Here is a 23,480-nt window from a genome sequence, read left to right on the forward strand (position 1 = left end):
CTGAGATTTCATGTTGTCATAATGTGTCTGGGAAGAGATAGCGGTCGTGTTTCTTAGCAGAAAATAAAAACAAGAAGTTTAGTTTCCAAGATCCTGCATCTGTCTGTTCATTTCATCTTCTTCTATCTATCTTACTTTTCTATAGAGTGGATCTCTGCATTAGACAAGTAGTAACATTAAGAATTCAGCAAAGGAGGGGAGGGGCAAACAGGACATAGCTGCTCTTGAATTTCCTGTCTCTGAAGTTGTACACAGAAAAAAAAAAATCACTTGAGATGTTGAGAGGAAACTGTAAGACGTCTGCATGCAATCACCTAGGGAAGCCTGAAACTTCTTTGGTGTCAGGAGTATTGTTATCTGTGGTTAGAGGTATGGCCATATTTTTATATTATGTGCTCTGGGTAAATGTCTCTCTCTCTCTTTTTTCCCTTTCACTTCTCTGTTTCCCACTACAGTATTACTTTATGAACTTGGGTCCCTTTCATGTTGTCAGAACATTCCCCAGTCATCATCTCCTTTTTCGCTTCTTCTGTGTATATTTGTTATTGATTTATGTGTCTGATTCATATGTCGCTTTGTATGTTTACATGATTACTGATGTCTGCAAATGTTGGTATGCCTTTTTTTTTTTTAAACAAGGCTGCAAGCAACATCACAGGTTTATGGCTCACATACGCTTCCCAGTTGCGATTATACATTTTTTTTTTTGTTTTTTCTTTTTAAATATTTGAGGCATGCGCTTTGTCTGTGCTGATTCACTACTTCACTATGTCTCAATCTAGATTTTGCAGTCTTTATCACTCAAGGAAATTTAGATATCGCTGGAAAAATCTGCATAGACAAAAAGGGTTTCAATGTAAACTATATTTGTGCTGCAGAAAACTAGCACCAATACATAATTTCTGTCATTTGTATACAAGTAAAACCCAGATGAGTGTAGACTGAAACATACAATTGATATCAATGAATCAAATTGACAAGAAGCAGCTGAAACAATTGTTTTACTAATTAGATTTACTGCTTCTTTAAAGCAGGCCATACACGGTCGAATTTCGGCCAGGGGTGTCAAAATCAGAAAGTTCTTTTTTTTTTTTTTTTTTTTTTTTTTTTTGTGATTCGACGATGCCACTATTGATTTTCGAAATTGGACCGACCAAACCTTCATGTTGCCGGGAATATTCGTTTCTCTCCGGGGAATATTCTTTTCTCTCCGGGGAATATTCGTTTCTCTCCAGGGAATATTCGTTTCTCTCCGGGAATATTCTTTTCTCTCCGGGGAATATTCGTTTCTCTCCGGGAATATTCGTTTCTCTCCGGGAATATTCTTTTTTTTTTCTATTACATTTCTCGCACGATTCTCCCATCATTAATCCGAAAATCATTAATTTTTCAAAAAATTTCCAACATGTCGGATTTCTCAAATTTGTATGCCGCACGAAAATCGGCTGTTGCTGCAGCCCACTATTCCTACGAAAATTCTTTGATACGATTTTCGAAAGGAAATTCTTTCGAAATTCGAACCGTGTATGGCCGCCTTAAAGTGGAGGTTCACCCAAAAAATACATTTTTAACATTAGATTGAGGCTAATTACGGGAAGCAGAATCGGGTGTTTTTTTTTAAAATCAATGCAGTACTTACCGTTTTAGAGATAAATGTTCTCCGTGGCTTCCGGGTATGGGCTGCGGGACTGGGCGTTCCTATTTGATTGACAGCCTTCCGACCGTCGCATACAGCGCGTCACGAGTTCCCGAAAGTAGACGAACGTCGGTGCGCAGGCGCCGTATAGAGCCGCACTGACGTTCGGCATGCGACCGTCGGAAGGCTGTCAATCAAATAGGAACGCCCAGTCTTGAAGACCATACCCGGAAGCGGCGGAGAACATCTATCTCTAAAACTGTAAGTACTGCATTGATTTAAAAAAAAAAACACCCGATTCTGCTTCCCGTAATTAGCCTCAATCTAATGTTAAAAATTTTTTTCGGGTGAACCCCCGCTTTAAGGATTCTCGACTATTTTTATTTTTTTAAAGACGGTCATGTTACGAGATCTTCTTTATCCTAAAAAATATAGCCATCCATGAGCTCTACTTGCCAAAAAAATTGTAAACATTTTCCCTAATTTTCCTAACATGGGAAAATGCTTACACAAATTTTATGATAAGTAAATTTGTTTGTAAACATTTTCCCCAATTGCAAAAAAAAAAATGCATTTTTTTTATTTATTTTTTTGTAAAAAGTGTATTAATATGTAGCGACTTGTGTCAACACACATTAACCCATTTTAAACCATCTGAGTACTTATTTACACAGGTTAATAGAGTTTATTGCCAGTGTATACATTGTAAAACCACACAAGTGACCGTGTAGAAGTACAAATCTTTCTAGTTTGAATTTTCTAAATGTTTGTAAAAATCAGGAACTGCTTAGAAATATATATGTTCGAGCAAAAAATAGAATGACGCGTGACTTTCACGGGTTAATGATAGGTTTACATTACTGCAGGTCGACAACACGTGCAAATCTTATGTGTTCCCGACTTGCATGTAAAGCGCTGCTCTTTAGCAGATGCACGGGGATGGCACTCCTATGCATCGGCAAATGTAGTACGTTTTTGCGTGTGCCAAACCGCATAGTGCCGCACAATAAATAAAAAGGTGTTGGGAACTTTTTTTTTTACGTTTCTGCCCTACACAGAGAACGCAAATGCACAAATGTGAAACAAGCCCCTCACCAAAAGGTAGCATGGTCATAGTGCACAGGTTTGTAAGGCCCCATACACGCTATCAGATTTTATGTCTTCGGATTTACCAAAACCATGTAGTGCAAGGGCCTGTCTGATTGCACACAAATTGAAACTCTCATGCTGCCTACACACGACCGTTTTTAATGTCATGGGAAAAACAAAGTTTTTCTCAACGTCATTCTTGTCAAGCCGGCCTTGCCTACACACGATCGTGAAAAAAAATGCTTGAGCAAAGCGCGGTGACGTACAACACATACCACTGCACTATAAAGGGGAGGTTCCATTCGAAAGTCGCCACCATTTGGGCTGCTTTTGCTGATTTTGTGTTAGTAAAAGTTTGGTGAGAGTTGATTCGCGCTTTTCAGTCTGTTACAGTGTGACGAATGTGCTATCTCCATTACAAACGCTCGTTTTACCAGAACGAGTGCTCCCGTCTCATAACTTGCTTCTGAGCATTTTTTCACGTCGTTAAAGCCTACAAACGACCATTTTTTACGTAGAGAAAAACGACAACGGGAAAAACGACGAGAAAAATTAGAGCATGTTCTAAATTTTTAATGGACATTTTTCACAACGACAAAAATGCTCTGGAGCCTACACACACAATTTAAAAATGGCATTATTCTCGTCATGAAAAACAGTCGCGTGTACGCGGCATTAAGGTTTGACCTCATATAATCTGGTTTTGGTAACTCTGAAGACAAAAATCTGCAGGAAATCTAATAGTGTGTGTGGGGCTTAACACTGGCAGATTACTGAAGTAGCTTGACAGGCAGGGAATATAAGGGCCTGTTTACACTTGCAGTTGGGGGAGGGGGGTAAAGCAAATGGGAAAGACATGTTGTTTTTTTATCAACCCCCTTAAAGCTGAACTTCACTTTCGCAATGAATATTGACTATTTTTAATCCTTATGCTGCTAGCATTAGTAAATGGATAAGAAAGTATATCATATTTGCTTTTGTTAAACTTTTTTTTTTGTTTGTTTACATTTCTTCAGTTACTTCCTGGTTGCCATGCCTAGGCAAATAATGTCATACATCCCAGGAGTCTTTAGTAGGGGATGAGGGGCTTTCTCAGATAAACACATCCTCTCCTGCTTGCATGCTTGAGCAAAGGGCAGGTGGATTTCAGGAAGTAAATGCTACATGAATCATCTGCCCTTAATCAAGATGGCCACGGCCAGGAATGCTAGGGGCGTGTTTTTTAAACACAAAATAAAGCAGGGACACATGAATGGATGAGAGAGTTTGCACTGAATATTAAAAAAAGAATTAAATAGCATTTTTAGTTTGCCGTGCTCAGAAGTATATTTTCACTTTTTAAGATGTAAAGGCAGCTGAGGAAGGGTCTAAACATACTGTGATATGTTGCTTCATGGCCACGGCCTCAAAAACCTCCTGTTGCATTCTGCTGCCAAAAATAACCTATTCAAGTGAATGGGGCCACACTGCAACCGCCTTGCAACTGTGTGTAATGCATGTGATTGCAGTGGCGTAGTGAGGTATTTACAGCGATAAAGTAGGTGGTAAATATTTATATATTACCACCCCACTGCTTGTCAAACGCTGCTAAAAGTGATCCACTGCAGATCACTTTTCAAAGGTGTAGCAGTGTTAGCGGCAGGTCTAAATGTAGCCTAACACAGCCTAGATCAGAGCAGGCAGTGTTCAAGCAGGGTTGTAACCTGGACATGTATCTGAACAAGCTACAGAAATAAACAGCATCACCAGGAAGATTGGGATAGCAAAACATCAAAAATAAGGCCTCGTTCCCTTCTACAAACCTGACATTTTATGCCTTCATAAGACCTTTCTAAATACATCTAAATGCATATCATGATTCTTTAATGGTAAAATTTACACTCTGTATTAACCTGTAGCTAGGAATTTAATTTTAGCTGTGCTTAACCACTTCAGCCCCAGAAGGATTTAGTTCCTTCCTGACCAGAGCATTTTTTTGCGATTCGGCACTGCGTCTCTTTAGACAATTGCGCGGTCGTGCGATGTTGTACCCTAACAAAATTGATGACGTTTTCCCCCCAAAATAGAGCTTTCTTTTGGTTGTATTTGTTTACCATTGCGGTTTTTCTTTTTTGCGCTATAAACAAAAAAAGACTGATTAAAAAAAAAAAAAGCTATATTTTTTACTTTTTGCTATAATTAATGTAGCGCTACCCCCTCAGGAGCCGCTGGTTGATGTTGGGATCGGCGTATTAAGTTACCTTTTTAGTGTTGTCTAGGGGTGTATTTGATGAGCAGAGTAGTGAGCCGATGAATAAAGGGTTTTCAAATGCTTTATTTCCAGGCCCAACATGGCCAACATCAACATAAAGTAGAGCATGAAGGTTGATGAAGAAAAAGAGAACCTTGCAGTATCAGGCCTGGATATGAGAAAGAGCAATCCTGCTCTTAGTAATACAATAGTAGTAGTTACAGTTCGTCACCACTCTAGCCAGAGTGGGTGAAGTGCCCCCGGACAGACTTCTGTCACAAGCCTGGCAGCCGAAGTGTCACTTTAGATTGCTGGGAGGAACAGGACTCTGCCACAGACCTGGCTCTAGGGCCTCTGCCACAGGCCAATTACTTTAATGAGGTGAGCGAATCTTCCCAGTGAATTTAGTTGGGGTCACCGGGTGACAGTTGAAATGTACCTGTCAATGCCCCGGTCACCAGATCCCCGATGGTTCGTTCAAGCACTGTTGGATAATCTGCCTCCCGGTTCTCCTCAAGCCGACCCCCCCACCGAACGGCATACAGCCTGGGATCTCCTCAGTGGAGTTGGGAACCCAGTAAGTCACTGGGGCCTCTATCAGGAACATGGAGCTCCGTGTAGCATGTGACCCCGGCCTGGAAGGCCATCGCCGGGGTCCATTGGATGCGCACACCCTGAAGGTGGGTGCCGCACCTGGAACCTGGAACCTGCGAAGAACCAAGGAAAATGGCGTCTGCCCCAGATTTACTCTCCCCCAGCATGCACAGCAAAGCTCAACTCCTCTAATTGGCTGCTGGGGAAAAGTGGCTCTGCCAGAACCCCTCTAGCGCCACCTGTCGCCCAGGGGTGGAACGACACCCCTGGAGCGCAGACTGACCTACAGGACAGTTCAGGAATGACAGCAGCCCAAATTTAACAAATTGCGAATGGGAGCAAAATAACTCTCCCATTCTCCCACTAACTTTAGCGTAGTGCCCATACTGAAAGTAAGAGGGCGCTACATTAATATCCCCCAAAAAAATATAAAAAACTTTAACAGGTTGATGTGAAAACGTATTTTTTGTTCCCCAGACGCTGAGCTGAATAATGTGGTCAGTTTTTAATCGTAAGGCCTCATGCACACTGGATTTTTTTTTACAGCTGCTGTTTTTGGCTTCAGATTTTTTTTTTCTTTTACTGCAGCCTGTAAACTTCCCAGTATGTTATCCTATATGTTCATGTACACATAGGCTATTATGAGCATTTTTTGGCAGAGGCATTTTCTGGCTGGAAAAAAACCCAGAACTAGTGGGTATTAAGAGGAGTTTTTCCACTGTAAAAACACTAATGCCGCGTACAGACAATTGGACATTCCGACAACAAAATCGTGGATTTTTTTCCGACAGATGTTGGCTCAAACTTGTTTTGCATACACACGGTCACACAAATGTTGTCGGAAATTCCGAACGTCAAGAACGCGGTGACGGACAAGACGTACGACGAACCGAGAAAAATTCAGTTCAGAAGCCAGTGCGGCTCTTCTGCTTCATTCCGAGCATGCGTGGAATTGTGTGCGTCGGAATTTTGTACACATGATCGGAATTTCCGACAACAAGTTTTGTTGTCGGAAAATTTGAGAACCAGCTCTCAAATTTTTGCTGTCGGAAATTCCGACAGCAAACGTCCGATGAAACCTACACACGATCGGAATTTCCGACAACAAGCTCCCATCAAACATTGCTGTTGGAAATTCCGAGCGTGTGTACTCGGCATAACTGATAAAAGCTTAAAAACACTGAAAAACATGGCTATTCAGTGTTTATCAGTATTTTTAGGCCATAAGCTTTTGTGGGAGAATAGTTTTGCTAACAAAAAGCTACATCTAAAAAAAACTCAACTGCAAAAATGGTGCAAAACTCCTTCTACGGCTTTTTACAGCTAATGCTTCTGGTGTTTTTATAACGTCCAGGGTGCATGAGGCCTAAAGCAGTTGGCCAGGAACACCAGGGATTTCACATAAAGTAATACAAAGAGAACAGGATACTTTTTCATACAAGTACAGGGAACAGCAGGCACATATCAGGAATATGAAATGTTGGGATAACAAACACTTTAACCACTTCCCGCCCAAGGACGTCATATGACGTCCTGGACTGCCTTTTATTTTTTTTATTTATTCATATCAGAGAAACTGGTCCACATGGACCTCAACAACAGGACACATCAAGCATATAGAAATACAGGTGAAGATACAAAGGGTTGCTTTACACATCATCACAGGTCAAGACTAGATATCATGTTGCCTCCGACCCCGTATGGGGACCCAGGTGTAGTTTATGGAAGGATGCGTGTGTGTGTGCAGGGGGAGATCCTGCGCTAGTCAAGTGGGCGTATCCCCCGCAGAGGTCAAGGACCAATAGGCCCAACCATCTCCGCAGTTTCCAAAGATTTCTTTAGAGAAAGAAATGGACAGAAGGAGAAGTAGAAATACAGGAGAGAGAGGATACGAGAAATAGCTCCAAGATATGGGGGGCGGGAAGGTAAAGAAGGATAAAGTAAGAAGCAGAGGGGAGGGACAGCAGGGAGGGGGGCAAGGGGGGGAGGGGAGTGCAAATCATGGGTCTGGGGGGGAGCCCAATATGGCATCATTGTCACAAAACATGTCCCCAGCCCCTAAGTGCCAGGGGCCAGAGCAGTTGGGCGCGGGCTGGTCTGACTAACCGCCTGGACTTCCCCTCTGAGGTTCTGTCCCTCATCGGAATACATAAACAGGTTCCACAGTTGCCAGGTCTTTGTGTACGTCTCCCGTCTTTGCTGACTAGTGAGGATCAAGTCCTCCATTCGACCGACATCGTCTACTTTTTTTTAAGCCAGTGGGCAACAGTTGGCGGGTGTTGAGGCTTCCAGCATAGTGGAATGCAGACCATGGCTGCATCTAGCAGGTGGCGCACTACCGACTTCTTGTAGGTCCGTGTTGGGATGTCTGTCACATGTAACAAAAAGAACGTCGGGTCGTCCAGTAGCATGCGGTCTGTAAACTTCTGGGTTATGCGTCGAACTTCTGTCCCAAAGTCCTGTATCCGGTTGCATGACCAAAATATGTGCAAGAGGGTACCCCTCTCTTCTTGACATCGCCAACAAAGGTCAGAAGACGCCGGGAACAGTTTATGTAGCAGTGCGGGCGTCCTGTACCACCGGGTAAAGATTTTGTAGTTCGTCTCTTGAACTCTGGAGCTTAGAGAGGACGTATGGGTAAATGTGAGTATGTGTTGTTTCGTGCTACTGGTGAAGTGGCAGTTCAGGTCTCTTTCCCAATTACTGAGACAGGGGACTGGGCTGTCAGCTAGGGGTGTGATCAGCATATTATATGTCAATGAGAGCGTATAAGAGATCGTCCCGATTTCCGTACAGAGGTCTTTAAGGGTCGTGGGCGGTAATCGTGTGGCGTCAGGTGGTGGTAAGCTATTTAGAAAATGGCTGAGCTGTAAGGCTCTCATATAATCCAGTCCAAATGGGCCTGTGGGGTCCATTAGACGTCCTGGAATTTCAGTGGGGATATCTGAAAGATGCCTGCAGCTACATGCATCATTCAGATATCCATCTCTTCAGCCGGCGATTTTGTGCACCATAAGAATGATCATAGCGGCAGTTTCGCCTATTGATCGTTCTTATAGGGGACGTCCCCCCTCCTGCCGCCATCCGGTGCTTCTCCTGGCTCTCCTGTGCCATCGGAGACCCGGAGAAACAATATGCCGGCGCCGGATGGGAGGCATAGAGATGACCAGTCATCTCTATGATTGTCAGAGGCCCGGGCGCAATGTTATGATGTCACGCCCGGGTACTGGAATGTAAACAAAGCCGCAATCATGGGTGAAAACATGAGATCCGTGAATTTTTTTTCACGATCTCATGCTTCCCAGCCTGGAGGAGAGATGTGGGGTCCTCTTTATGGAGAGATGCAGGGTCAATAAGACCCCACCTCCAGGCTGGAAAGCATGAGATTGTGAAAAAAATTCACTGATCTCATGCTTACTACCCGCTATCGCGGCTTTGTTTACTTCCGGGTACCCAGGCGTGACGTCATCACATCACGCCCGGGCCTCCGACGGTCATAGAGATGGTCTGGTGACCATCTGACTTTTTTTTTCAGTGAGATGAAAACAGTCAGACAGAGAAATAGGAGTTTGTTTCTCCCCCTTGCTGTGAGTGACAGGTGATTTGCATATCTCATGCACGAGTATGAAAGAGGCATGTGTACTTCCCATCCCCCTCCTTTCTTCTGGATGTTAAGTGATCATGGGGCATAATCCACAAGACCAGCAGAAGTTCAGTGTAAGAAATGCACAGGAGAAAATGCATTTTGACAAGGGGAGTGTAGAGGTGGGCGGGGAGACTACTGACATCACGACTCCACCCACTGGGCTCCAGACAACAGATCTGCCCACAGAATCTGCAGTTTTTTGTGTCACATAACAGACAGAGGGGAGACATTTGACAGGTAAGGATACATGCAGGAGGCATGTATATCCTTATAGATAACTACTATGGAAGTAGTTTAGAAAGGATGAGAGTGGGTTTACATCCACTTTAAGCCACTTTGAGGCAGTTTTCAGGCCTTTTAGCGCAAAAAATAGCACCTGAAAACCGCCTCCTATGCTGCCCGAATGTGAAAGCCTGAGTGCTTTTACACTGGGGTGGTGCGCTTGCAGGACATTAAAAAGTCCTGCAGGCAGCATCTTTGGGGCGGTTTGGGAGCGCTGTATACAGGGCTCGCAAAATACCCTGCCTATTGAAATGAATGAGCAGACTTCAGAAGTGCCGCAACACAGGCGGTTTTAACCCCTTCTTTGGTCACTAGCGGGATTAAAAGTGCCTTGCTGGCGGCCGAAAAGTGCCACTTAAACAGCGCTAAAGCTTTGGAGGGATGTCCTCTGACTTCCTGTTTTGTCAATGGGACAGGAATTGAAGGGAAAAATCCCCTATGGGACCTAGACAGGAGTTATAACCCTCTCTGCAAGCTAGGGTGACCACGTGTCCCGGATTGCCCTGGGACAGTCCCGCATTTTGCAGGTCTGTCCCGGGAACCTTCATTCCAGGACAATACAGTGTCTTGGAATGAAACTGACACAGCCACCCCCCCCCCCCCCGGGCCAATTTGATGCCCCCAAAAAAGGCTGCAACATCACCGCTTTACTCATTGACCGTACTTGTCCTGGCCGGGAATGCCTGGAGGAGCACAATCCCTGCCCCCTGCTTGTGATTAGAGAAATCATAAATCCCACCTCTTGTGTCCAATCACTGCAATGTGATTCGTTACAGCACAAGTTGATTTTTGGGAAGGGAGGGTGTCCCTGAATGGTAGTTTGGAAATGTGGTCACCCTACTGCAAGCACCTGATGTACTTCCTATTTTAAAAACTGACAATTTTTCTTGGCACTGGTAGCTTTTATGGGTAGGGTTTCTGGCTTAAGGGCTTGTTTACACCATATGCAGTCAAACTTGCTTTAAAGGCAGTATAAATACATATGCAAGAAAAACTGATGTATTTCAATGGATTACGTTTACACCATTGCAGTGCTTTTAAAAATAATTACAGAAAAAAAAAAAAACTACAAACGCTTGTAAATGTGAGTGTGTTAGCACTCTTAAAGTATAACTAAAGGCAAAGCTTTTTATTTCGTTTTAGATAGAATAGAGAAAAATTAGAACACCTATCAGTTTTTATTGCTATCTGTGCCCCAGTTAAGGTCTCTTTGTCCTGCTCACCATTATTATTGAAAGTGAAAGTAAAGGGAAATCACAAATTTTGGGTAGTCCCGAGAAAAGTAATAGAGGGGAAATCTTCCAATGGGAACACTAGTTCTTGTGACCTGGGGTCCCCAAGGAATTCCCCTAATTTGTGGGGATTACCTCTCACTTCCTGTTTGGCGATGGGACAGGAAGTGAAGGGAAATCTCTGAAATGAGACACAGATGACGAAAAAAATCTGGCAGGGGTTTTAACCCTCCCTTGCTCTATCCAAAATGAAAAAAAAAAAATCAAAATTGTATCATACTTACCGTAATTTGCCTTTCCTTTAGGCAGCTGTAGTGCATGGCAGCCTAGCTGGCTGCAAGAGGAAGTGGGTTAGAAAGTGTATATACTCACTTTTCAGTCGCTTTGTTATGTTTATGTGTATATATGTTCAGAACTGTTTGGCCTCTATAATTGTCTCCAGCACCATTTTGGAGAGCCTGTTGTCCTGATAGGACAGTAAAATCTTGGGAGATTTGGTCGGCCACATTCGGGTGGATATCTTGTATATAGAAAATCCCAGCCACGTTGAGGGAGAACACGTGTGTGTGTGTGTGTGGAGACAGGGAAAGAAACCCCACTTGTGAGGAGAAGGTAGGGAGAATACCTATGCTGAAAAAAAAAATTTGTTACTGGGTAACGTGTGTGAATATCAGCCTCTACAGATACGCATTGTATGCTTGGGTTTATACTGTGTCAGTCAGTGAGAAGTGACTATAGTGCTGACGAATACAACTACCTCTTACACCAGAAGTGACTGTGCTGTGTATCTGTGCCTCCATGCTTGGGGTGAAACTACTTGCATCACTGCTGTAAATACTCTTGTTACTAATATCTCACCGGTAATAAACAATGCCTGGTTTATAAAATCAGTACATGTGACTCCCTCTGAAGCCGCTACGCCCCGCTTACAAGCATACCTGCTGATAAGCCCCGCCCTAGGCTCCTCCCATCAGGATAGTGAATATGTTATAAAAGAAAGACCAACAGTTTTCCTAGTGCCTCCATGGCAGCATACCTGTGATAAAATAAATAGCTGAAGAAAACGAAAAACTGGGTAAGTAATGCTTCAAAAAGAAATGTATTCAGTAAATGCAAGAGCTGATTCAATTGCCCTCCTTCCGAACTCCAGTGAAGTGAGTGCTCCCGGATCAATTCTGTAATGTCGCATGAACGTGTTCGGAGACGACCAAGTCACAGCTCTGCAAATTGTCTCTAAAGAGACATTGCCCTTGCCGCCAAGATGAAGAAACTGCCCTCGTTGAGTGGGTTTTAACCGCCGGAGGATTCATCACTCTATACTCGCCCTATATGCCTTTTGGATCAGTTTACAAATCCATGAGGCAATCGTTCTTGAGGCCGCTTCCTTCCCTCTATTCTTACCCCATGGAATATGAACAACTTGTTTGATGCTCTGAAGGGTGCTGTAGCCTGCAGGTAGCATCTTAAAACTCTGCATATGTCCAAATCATGCAAGAATCCTGACCGTAGTTCTGAAAAGGTAGGTAGCGCCCAAGCTTCTGAAAGATACCTTAGAGACGAAACCTTGAACTGTCCGCAGTTCCACTCTGCCTGGGAAGAAGGATATATGTTCATCTTCTGCCCCCAACGCTTGCAGTTCTGAGGCTCTCTTTTACCGGACGTAACTGCGATTAAAAAGGCAGTCTTGAGCGTCAGGTTCCATAGGGAGGAGGATTCCGACGGAGTAAAAGGATGAGTAGTCAGACAGTCCAAGACAAAAGAAAGATCCCAAGCAGGAAAAGATCGTTTCACTGGTGGACATTCTTTTTTTAAACTGCTTTGAAGAATTGGATGATAAGCATGTCTCCTGCCCATCTCTTTTGTGTAGCCGACGAAATAGCTGCCACCTGGACCTTCAGAGAGCTAAGGCCGAGACCAAGGTTTAGGCCTGTTTGTAAACAGTTCGAGAGGAGTGAGGAAGAAGGGACCACAGGGTCCAAACACTTGACTGTTGCAAACATTTTTAATTTTGGTGTATAGACTGTTCGTAGAAGGCTTCATAGCCTTTAATACTGTAGTGTTGAAATTACTTCCGCCGAGCAGCCTAGGGATTGGAATTTTTGCCTCTCAGCATCAAAACATTAGGGTTCAGCTTGTGTGGTGCTCGGTGTACAAATCTCCCTTGAGAGAGAAGATGAGAAAAGATTGGGATCATGACAGGGAGACAGGTACTGAGGTACAATGCACAGGAAAACCACGGCCTCCTTGGCCAGTACGGGAGTACTGCCACTACTCTGACTCTTTCAGCAACCTGAGAAGACACCTTGGGATCAGAGGTTTGGGGGGAAAGGCATAAGCTATCCTTCACCGCCATGGACTCAAAATGTCTAGATGAATGAAGCGATTTTATACGTTTTAAATCCACTACTCCATTCCCCATTGTTTTTGGGGACCCGAAAAAAGGTTGAATAGAACCCTGTGAATTTCTCAGAGGGAGGAACAGCTACTACTGCTTACTGAACTTGCAAGGCAAATTAATCCTGCGGGAGATGGTCCGAGAAATGTCCAAAACTGATGGACTGATGGTGCTATATCCCTGTATGTTGTGGTCATTCAGGTGCTTATCTAATAGTTTCTTGAAGCCATCGATGCCCCCCGCTGAGACCACCACCTGTGGAAGGGAATCTCACATCCTTGCCGCTCTTACAGTAAAGAACCCTCTACGTAGTTTAAGGTTAAACCTCTTTTCTTCTAATTTTAATGAGTGGCCACATGTCTTGTTAAACTCCCTTCCGCAAAAAAAGTTTTATCCCTATTGTGGGGTCACAGTATGGTATTTGTAAATTGAAATCATATCCCCTCTCAAGCGTCTCTTCTACAGAGAGAATAAGTTCAGTGCTCGCAACCTTTCCTCATAACTAATATCCTCCAGACCCTTTATGAGCTTTGTTGCCCTTCTTTGTACTCTCTCCATTTCCAGTACATCCTTCCTGAGGACTGGTGCCCACAACTGGACATACTCCAGGTGTGGCCGGACCAGAGTCCTGTAGAGTGGAAGAATTATTGTTTTATCTCTGGAGTTAATCCCCTTTTTAATGCATGCCAATGTTCTCTTGCCTTTTGTTATCAGCAGCTTGGCATTGCATGCCATTGCTGAGCCTATTATCTACTAGGACTCCCACATCCTTTTCCATCCTAGATTCACCCATAGGTTCTCCCCAAAGTGTATAAATTGCAATGCGTATTTTTGCTACCCAAATGCATTATTTTACATTTTTCTACATTGAACCTCATTTGCCATGTAGTTGCCCACCCCATTAATTTGTTCAGATCTGTTTGCAAGGTTTACACATCCTGCGGAGAAGTAATTGCCCTGCTTAGCTTAGTATCATCCGCAAATACAGAGATTGAACTGTTTACCCCATTCTCCAGGTTTTTTATGAACAAATTAAACAGGACTGGTCCCAGGACAAAACCCTGGGGACCCCACTACCCACCCCTGACCATTCCGAGTACTCCCCATTTATCACCACCCTCTGAACTCTCCCTTGTAGCCAGTTTTCAATCCATGTACTCACCCTATGGTCCATGCCAACGGACCCTATTTTGTACAGTAAACATTTATGGGGAACTGTGTCAAATGCCTTTGCAAAATCCAGATACACCACGTCTACAGGTCTTCCTTTATCTAGATGGCAACTCACCTCTTCATAGAAGTTTAATAGATTGGTTTGGTAAGAACGATTCTTCATGAATTTATGCCGATTACTGCTAATGATACCATTCTCATTACTAAAATGTTGTATATAGTCCCTTATCATCCCCTCTAAGAGCTTATATACTATTGATGTTGGGCTAACTGGTCTGTAATTCCCATTGGTGTATTTTGGGCCCTTTTTAAATATTGGTGCTACATTGGCTTTTCTCCAATCAGCTGGTACCATTCCAGTCAGTAAACTGTCAGTAAAAATTAGGAACAATGGTCTGGCAATTACTTGACTGAGTTCCCTAAGTACTCTCGGGTGCATGAGGATAGGCACTGCAGTTTTGGTTACTGAAGCCCCCCGATTCCCTCTTGAAGCCTGAGGAGAAGAATAAATGCAATACCTTCGCCATCTCCCCATCCTTTGTAATCAGATGTCCTTCCTCATTTTTTATAGGGTCAATATGGTCTGTCCTCCCTTTTTTACTGTTTAAATACTTAAAGAATTTCTTGGGATTCATTTTGCTCTCCTCCGCTATGTGTCTTTCATGTTCTATCTTAGCCGCCCTAATTGCACCCTTACATTTCTTGTTGCATTCTTTATAAAGTCTGAATGCTGATGATGATCCCTCAACCCTGTATTTTTTAAAGGCCTTCTCTTTTGCTTTTATATGCGTTTTTACATTGGAGTTAAGCCATCCAGGACTTTTGCTCGCTCTTTTAAATTTTGTTACCCAATGGGATGCATTGGCTAATGCCATTATTTAATATGCTCTTAAAGCAAAACCATCTCTCCTCCGTGTTCTTTGTTCCTAAGATTTTATCCCAATTTATGCCTTCTAGCAAGGTTCGTAGTTTAGGGAAGTTGGCTCTTTTGAAATTCAGTGTCTTTGTATTCCCCTTATGTTTCCTATTTGTGGGATTTATACTAAAGCCAATTGACCTGTGATCGCTGTTTGTAATTTTCAAGGTAAAAAAAAACAATACAATACAGAGCCTTTTGGGCATACCCAGGCTCGGTCACACACAAACTAAAATAGCTTATTTTAATTATTTTTGAAATGAAGTACACGTTACATATGCATATACACATTCACATCCCCCCCCCCAGGGATGGACTGGCCATAGGGACTACAGGGAGTTTCCCGGTGGGCCGATGGCTCAGTGGGCCGTTTTTTAAAACAGAGATGCTGCTTGGAGGACTTTTTCTAACACCCTGGCAGCGCCCCAGTGTGAAAGCACTCAGGCTTTCACACTGGGACTGCAGCGGAAGCGTTTTTCAGTCGCTTTACAGGCGCTATTTTTAGCCCAAAAGCGCCTAAAAAATGCCTCAGTGTAAAAAGGGGTCCTACACTCACCCCCTCTCTTTTACACTCACTCTCTTTTTCTTACACTCACCCCCCTCTCTCACCCACCCCCTCTCACCCTCTTTCCCTCCCTCTCTCATTCCCCTCTCTCTCATCCTCTCATGATATACAATAATGGATGTAGGGGCCTTTTGTTGGGCGTGATTTTTGCCACCGGGCAGCATTTTATTGAATTAAAGTGGGCCGGTCTGGATGAAGTCCAGGGCCAAATTTTTGTCTCAGTCCAGCCCTGCCCACCCCTCTCCCCATAACTATTGACCGAGCAACCCAAGGAAGCCTACAAGTTCAGAGATGCCACTTGAGCCATTACAGGTAATTAATAGAGCGTTACTAATCATCCATCGAGTCTGCATTAGTGGACAGGCATTCCGTCCAGATGTCCCATATTTTATGGAATTTTTTAGCACAGCCACGTGACAGATAAGTAGCCTTGTATAGTGGCAGAGCCGAGTTCACTAACCTCTTCCAAAAATGTATTGAGGGTGTGACAAAGTCTTCCATTGGAGTACTAAAGATTTACGAGCATAATAAAGTAATAATCCTAGTAGGGTTCTGCTTCCCCGAAGAGGGGCTAGCGGTTCTACATGTCCCAACAGACATACTTCCACTAACAATGGCACAGGAATGGTGGTGACAGTCAAAATAAAAGTGTTAATAAAACATAAAGTGTAGCGCTAATTATAAGTGAGATAAAGGATTGGGTATATTAATAATTAACCAATCATTGAAAAGTGTCCGTATGAAACACATTAAAGTAGTCCATAAAAAACTGTGAAAAAATTAATAATAAATGAATCCTCAAAATTCAGTTCACAGTGGATAAATGTGCAAAATAAACTTCAATAAAGAAATGGTAATAAATCTTCATAGGTAAAAAAGATGTATAAATCCAGCACCGAAATGAATGGAGGCTTACCAGAAGCTGTGGACCCAGAATAGGCATATACCTAGTGGGTCATTTGCGATTTAAAGTTGATGATACCAGCGAGGAGGTGAAGTCCAACACAGGATCAGGTGAAAGTCGATTCAGAAGCACCTTGTATTAGATTGTAGACTTGGGTCCATATGGAGGTTCAAACACTCAATACAACGGAAGTTAGAAAAAAGAAGGCAAAAATGCACATAGTGTAAATCCGTTTAAAAGTTTACTTGATAGCAAAATCAAAAAATGGGTTACACTCACATTTTCAGCATTGGTAACAGGCATGTAACAAAGAGCAGTATTGTCAGCAAATTCCCGACATGTTTCAATCTAAACGATCATCATCTGGGGTGACCCCAGATGATGATCGTTTAGATTGAAACATGTCGGGAATTTGCTGACAATACTGCTCTTTGTTACATGCCTGTTACCAATGCTGAAAATGTGAGTGTAACCCATTTTTTGATTTTGCTATCAAGTAAACTTTTAAACGGATTTACACTATGTGCATTTTTGCCTTCTTTTTTCTAACTTCCGTTGTATTGAGTGTTTGAACCTCCATATGGACCCAAGTCTACAATCTAATACAAGGTGCTTCTGAATCGACTTTCACCTGATCCTGTGTTGGACTTCACCTCCTCGCTGGTATCATCAACTTTAAATCGCAAATGACCCACTAGGTATATGCCTATTCTGGGTCCACAGCTTCTGGTAAGCCTCCATTCATTTCGGTGCTGGATTTATACATCTTTTTTACCTATGAAGATTTATTACCATTTCTTTATTGAAGTTTATTTTGCACATTTATCCACTGTGAACTGAATTTTGAGGATTCATTTATTATTAATTTTTTCACAGTTTTTTATGGACTACTTTAATGTGTTTCATACGGACACTTTTCAATGATTGGTTAATTATTAATATACCCAATCCTTTATCTCACTTATAATTAGCGCTACACTTTATGTTTTATTTTGTTTGTTTTTCGGAATTGATCCATTCCGTGGTGTTGGCTGCATTTTATACGTTTTTTTATAGTAGCGCGGTGTTTATCTATACTTCTAAAATAAAAGTGTTGACCCCAAAAGACTTTAATATGAGGACAGTTCCAAAAAATATGAATGAAATCCACTGAGGGCGAGTCGCATCTCCAGCAAGAATGTGGAATGGATGGATATATTTTGTGTAGACGCATTGGGCGTGTAATACACTTGATGTAGTATTTTGTATTGCACAAATCATTCTCTACCTGATACTGGCTGTAAAAAGGGACACTCCCACATTTCCTCCCAATCTTCTGTATCTAGTGTAGGGAAATCGACCACCCACTTTGCCTTAAAGTTTTCAAGGCCTGTGTGAATGTTAGGAAGTAATGTTTTATATATGGTGGATAAAGGTTTAGGTAGCGCTTCATGTCCACTGATGTCTTGAGCTCATCCAGTGCTTTTAAGATATCATCTTTTGGTACACCTTGACGAATGGCCATCTCTATATTTTCAGTCCTGACCCTAATGGCGTTTGAGCCTGATGTCAGCTCCACTGCTGGCCTACAGGCGCCTCTAGCCAACTGGTAGGCCATTTTAAGGTCTGAATCAATACGCCTATATAGAGGATCCTTAAAGGAGGCTGAGTTCTCCATGGGCAAGGTGATGTTTTTGGCTAGACGGACTACTGCAGCATCCACCACCGGAGAGGTGTCCAAAAGGGCTGAGTCTGACTCGGATAAAGTTTATTCAAACGATGTAAGGAAAAAAGTTTTTTCCATTCATCCTCTATAAGGCCCCTTACTTCCTCCATAAGTGGGAAGAAGGAAAATCTCTTTTTCAAAAAAGGGAAATAGGACCTGGTCTTCTTAGGAGGCTCCTTGATTTCCTCCCAACCTATTGCTTGTTTTAGTGCATAGACAAACGGTTGGACTAAAGAAAAACGGAATCCTGAAAGGGTCAGTCTCATCAGCTGAATCTTCCGAATCATCCTTATCTCCTGCAGATGTAGGCTGAGGTAATGATGATGGAACTATAGGACCAGTGGCAGAAGGGCCTGGGAGAACCACATTTGCAGCTTCATCTTGTCCACTAGTCGCAGCCTGTTGGGAAGGTGATGAACCCATTAACTCCACCAGTGAGTCCTTGACGACTTTCTTTATTAAGTCTGTCACTTGTTAAGCTTCAGCCTCCCCTTGAGTGGCATAGCTTTAGAAGCCGTCCCTACAGACCAACTTATCTGCCATAGGGACGGCTCCACAAGCCCGACACTTTCTATAGCTTTCCTGTCTGGGGGATCAAGAGGGGGGGAGAGTTTGGGACTTTAAATGAGGCACATATGTGGTGCACCTCCATCCCTGATTCAGTATTTAAAAAAGGGGGAAATTTTGGGACTTTAAATGAGGTTGCAGACATGGTGTGAGTGTTAGGGAGGTACATATTTATTAAACATAAAAATTGCATGACATATCTCAAAGTACAGGAACCACATGGATGAAACAATCATTAAGTGTAAATGTAATTTCATAATGCAAGTGCAAAACAAAGCAGAAAGGGTACAACAGTGCATAACCTGACGCCAGCCAGTGGTCTGAATTGATCGATGGATACAGTGTATACATTAACATATGTACAGATGTAGTAGTGAACAGCATAAGCGAGAAATATAAAAGTTGTTAAAAACAAGTAAAACCATCCAAAATTTTGTATTGTAGTATTCATCAATATTAGTGATATTCTAGGGACATATATCCGCATATCTCGTGCCCGACGCGTTTCGTGTCCATGACACTCATCAGGGGCTGATGCAAGGAATATCTATGAAGTAAATAGTATAAGTATAATGAAGGGGTTTGATCGTAAAAACAAATAACCGTAATAATAAAGGATGAAAAACCAGAAGGTCCATCTTCAGTACTTACATATAAACTGGGAGATGACTGTGGTAAGTGTGTAGTAAGGGCCACTAAAAGGTCCGCCACGGGAGCTGAGGTAATGGTAGGCCACACACCGGCGGAGCGCAGAGAGCAGAGCCTCCCCCACAGAATTGGAAAGTAATGTGCTGGCATGCAAGAGGACATAAAATGGTGGACCGATAATGTCAGTCAAGTGATATCTACAAAAAGACAGTAACAATGCCAGCAGTCAGACTGGGTTTGTCCACATGGAGGACTAGTATCCCATGTCAAAAAGAATAAAGTAACAAAATAATTAACCTGGTGCTGGGGTGTAGATGAACTCCAGCATACAGATCTGTATGCTGGAGTTCAAACCCAGTCTGACTGCTGGCATTGTTACTGTCTTTTTGTAGATATCACTTGACTGACATTATCGGTCCACCATTTTATGTCCTCTTGCATGCCAGCACATTACTTTCCAATTCTGTGGGGGAGGCTCTACTCTCTGCGCTCCGCCGGTGTGTGGCCTACCATTACCTCAGCTCCCGTGGCGGACCTTTTAGTGGCCCTTACTACACACTTACCACAGTCATCTCCCAGTTTATATGCAAGTACTGAAGATGGACCTTCTGGTTTTTCATCCTTTATTATTACGGTTATTTATTTTTACGATCAAACCCCTTAATTATACTTATACTATTTACTTCATAGATATTCCTTGCATCAGCCCCTGATGAGTGTCATGGACACGAAACGCGTCGGGCACGAGATATGCGGATATATGTCCCTAGAATATCACTAATATTGATGAATACAACATTTTGGATGGTTTTACTTGTTTTTAACAACTTTTATATTTCTCGCTTATGCTGTTCACTACTACATCTGTACATATGTTAATGTGTACACTGTATCCATCGATCAATTCAGACCACTGGCTGGCGTCAGGTTATGCACTGTTGTACCCTTTCTGCTTTGTTTTGCACTTGCATTATGAAATGACATTTACACTTAATGATTGTTTCATCCATGTGGTTCCTGTACTTTGAGATATGTCATGCAATTTTTATGTTTAATAAATATGTACCTCCCTAACACTCACACCATGTCTGCAACCTCATTTAAAGTCCCAAAATTTCCCCCTTTTTTAAATTCCTGTCTGGGGGAAGCTTGGAAGGGACTGATCTCCATGTCGGCAATGAGCCTATTTAGACTTTTTTTGGCATATAGGGCTGAAACAACAGTAACGACACAAAAGGCACTCTTTTAGATCCCCAAAAAAATATATAAAACATCTTGCAGATCCTAATGCAGGCTGCTATACTACCCTCCTCTTAACTTTATATAGGACAATGGGAGGGAAAATGGGAACGCGGAAAGACGTAAAACCAAACCCCTACACCTCCTCCCACTGTGAGGGCAAAGCACCATCGATGGTCACACCGCTCTGGACCAGCCCCCAGCCCTGCTTTGCGGCGAAAAGATTATAATGACGATGACGTGCCCACATGCACGTCACAACACGAGGACGCCAATGAACCTAAGAGGAAAGAGGTAAACGAAGCAAAATAAAGAAACAAAATATGAGGAAAAAAATTCACTTAAAGGCCAAAATATACAGAGAGGGAGAAAAAGCTGTCTTACCTGCTCCTGCAGCACAGTACCAGCCATACCCGGACTTGATGCTCCAAGTTGGGAGACTGTCGCTGCCCCAAAAGACCCTCAGAAGGGGCTCCTCACCTTTTATCAGCGCTTTTAGCAGCCCAAGGATGAGGACCACATCTGGGAGAGGCTTGAACCTAGACAGAACCTGTACACAGGAGAGGAAAGGACACGCACCAACACCATCCATGAGGTATGAGCAAAAAAAGGAGACTGCTATGGGGTGGTATTGGTCTTTCTTTTATAACATATTCACTATCCTGAGGGGAGGAGCCCAGAGCAGGGCTTATCACAGGTATGCTGCCATGGAGGCACCAGAAAAAAGTTTTGCCTATAGTTCTACTTTAACCACTTCAGCCCTGTAAGGATTTACCACCTTAATGACCAGGCCATTTTTTTGCGATGCGACACTGCGTCCCTTTAACTGACAAATGCTGTACCCAAACAAATTTGATGTATGTTTTTTCCCCACAAATAGTTTTCTTTCGGTGGTATTTGATCACCTCTGCGGTTTTTATTTTTTGCGCTCTAAACAAAAAACAGCGTAAATTTTGAGGAAAGCTTTTATTTTTTATTTTTTTCTGCTATAATACACATCCCCAAAAAAGTAAAACACATTTTTTCATCAGTTTAAGCCAACATTTAGTGGGACTGCGACATTGCGGTAGACAAATCTGGCCTAAGTGACACTTTTTAGGAACCAGTGACACCAATACAGTGATCAGTGCTAAAAAAATGCACTGATCAATGTATAAATGACACTGGCAAGAAAGGGGTTAACCCTAGGGGCGATCAGAGGGTTAACTGTTTTCCCTCAGTGTGTGTTTTAACTGTGTGGGGGATGGGCTCACTGGGACAACACAGAGATCGCTGTTCCTGATCACTTTCTGACATATGAGCCAGGGCACCAATAACATGCAGTTTCTGCTTTAAATACAGTATCTCATAAAAATTTGTATATCCTTCACATTTTTGTAAGTATTTTAATATATCTTTTCATGTGACAACACTGAAGAAATTACATTTTGCTACAATGTAAAGTAGTGGGTGTACAGCTTGTATAAGGCCCCTTTCACACGGACGGACCGTTCAGGTCCACTTGTCAGTTGTGACGGCGGACCTGAACGGCTGCTCCATGCATCTCTATGAAGCGTCGGATGTCCGCTGACATCCGACCTGATCCGATCTGCTAAAAAAAGACATATGTGGAAACGTCCCCATTCGTCCATGGCTGTCCGTTTTCGTCCGATCTTTCCATAGGAGACAGTGGCGCCCGACAAGCCCCTCCCCGCTCAGTGAGCAGAGAGGAGCTTGTCATCCACCAGCTCAGCGGAGATCAACGTACTGATCTCCCACTGAGCTGGCGGGAGCAGGCAGACTCCGTAGTGCCGGAGTCCGCCTCATGTGGAAGGGGCCCAACTGTGTCAATTTGCTCAACACCCCTCAAAATAACTCATCACACAGACATTAATGTCTAAACTGCTGGCAACAACAATAAGTACACCCCTAAGTGGAAATGTCCAAATTGGGCCCAAAGTGTCAAAATTTTGTGTGGCCACCATTATTTTCCAGCACTGCCTTAACCCTCTTGGGCATGTTCACCAGAGCTTCACGGGTTGCCACTGGAGTCCTCTTCCATTCCTCCATGATGACATCACTGAGCTGGTGGATGTTGGAGACCTTGCTCTCCTCCACCTTCCATTTGAGGATGCTCAATAGGGTTTAGGTCTGGAGACATTCTTGGCCAATCCATTACCTTTACCCTCAGCTTCTTTAGTAAGGCAGTGGTTGTCTTGAAGGTGTGTTTGGGGTCATTATCATGTTGGAATATGGCCATGCGGCCCAGTCTCTGAAGGGAGGGGATCATACCCTGCTTTAGTATGTCACAGTACATGTTGGCATTATTGGTTCCCTCAATGAACTGTAGCTCCCCAGTGCCGGCAGCACTCATGAAGCCCCAGACCATGACACTTCCACCACCATGCTTGACTGTAGGAAAGACACAATTGACTTCACTTGGTTGCCGCGACACACGCTTTACACCATCTGAACCAAATAAGTTTCTTTGTCTCATCAGACCACAGGACATGGTTCCAGTAATCCATGCCCTTTGTCGGCTTTCAACTGTAGAAGAGGCTTTCTTCTGGGATGACAGCCATGAAGACCAATTTGATGCAGTGTGCGGCATATGGTCTGAGCACTGACAGGCTGAACCCCCACCTCTTCAACCTCTGCAGCAATGCTGGCAGCACTCATA

The 23,480-nt window shown here is 43.1% G+C and overlaps 1 protein-coding gene across 1 annotated transcript in view; it reads left to right on the plus strand.

The window, feature by feature from the left end:
* The first annotated feature begins 230 nt into the window (after positions 1-230).
* Positions 231-23,480, plus strand: part of LOC120917505 (serine/threonine-protein kinase D1-like) — a 170,238-nt gene continuing 146,988 nt past the window's right edge. Inside the window, exon 1 of the mRNA XM_040328842.1 lies at positions 231-369. The gene's annotated coding sequence lies outside the window, so the exon portion shown is untranslated. The remainder of the gene's footprint in view (positions 370-23,480) is intronic.

Source organism: Rana temporaria, chromosome 11, assembly GCF_905171775.1.
Source record: "Rana temporaria chromosome 11, aRanTem1.1, whole genome shotgun sequence".
In the NCBI taxonomy this organism is placed as follows: domain Eukaryota; kingdom Metazoa; phylum Chordata; class Amphibia; order Anura; family Ranidae; genus Rana; species Rana temporaria.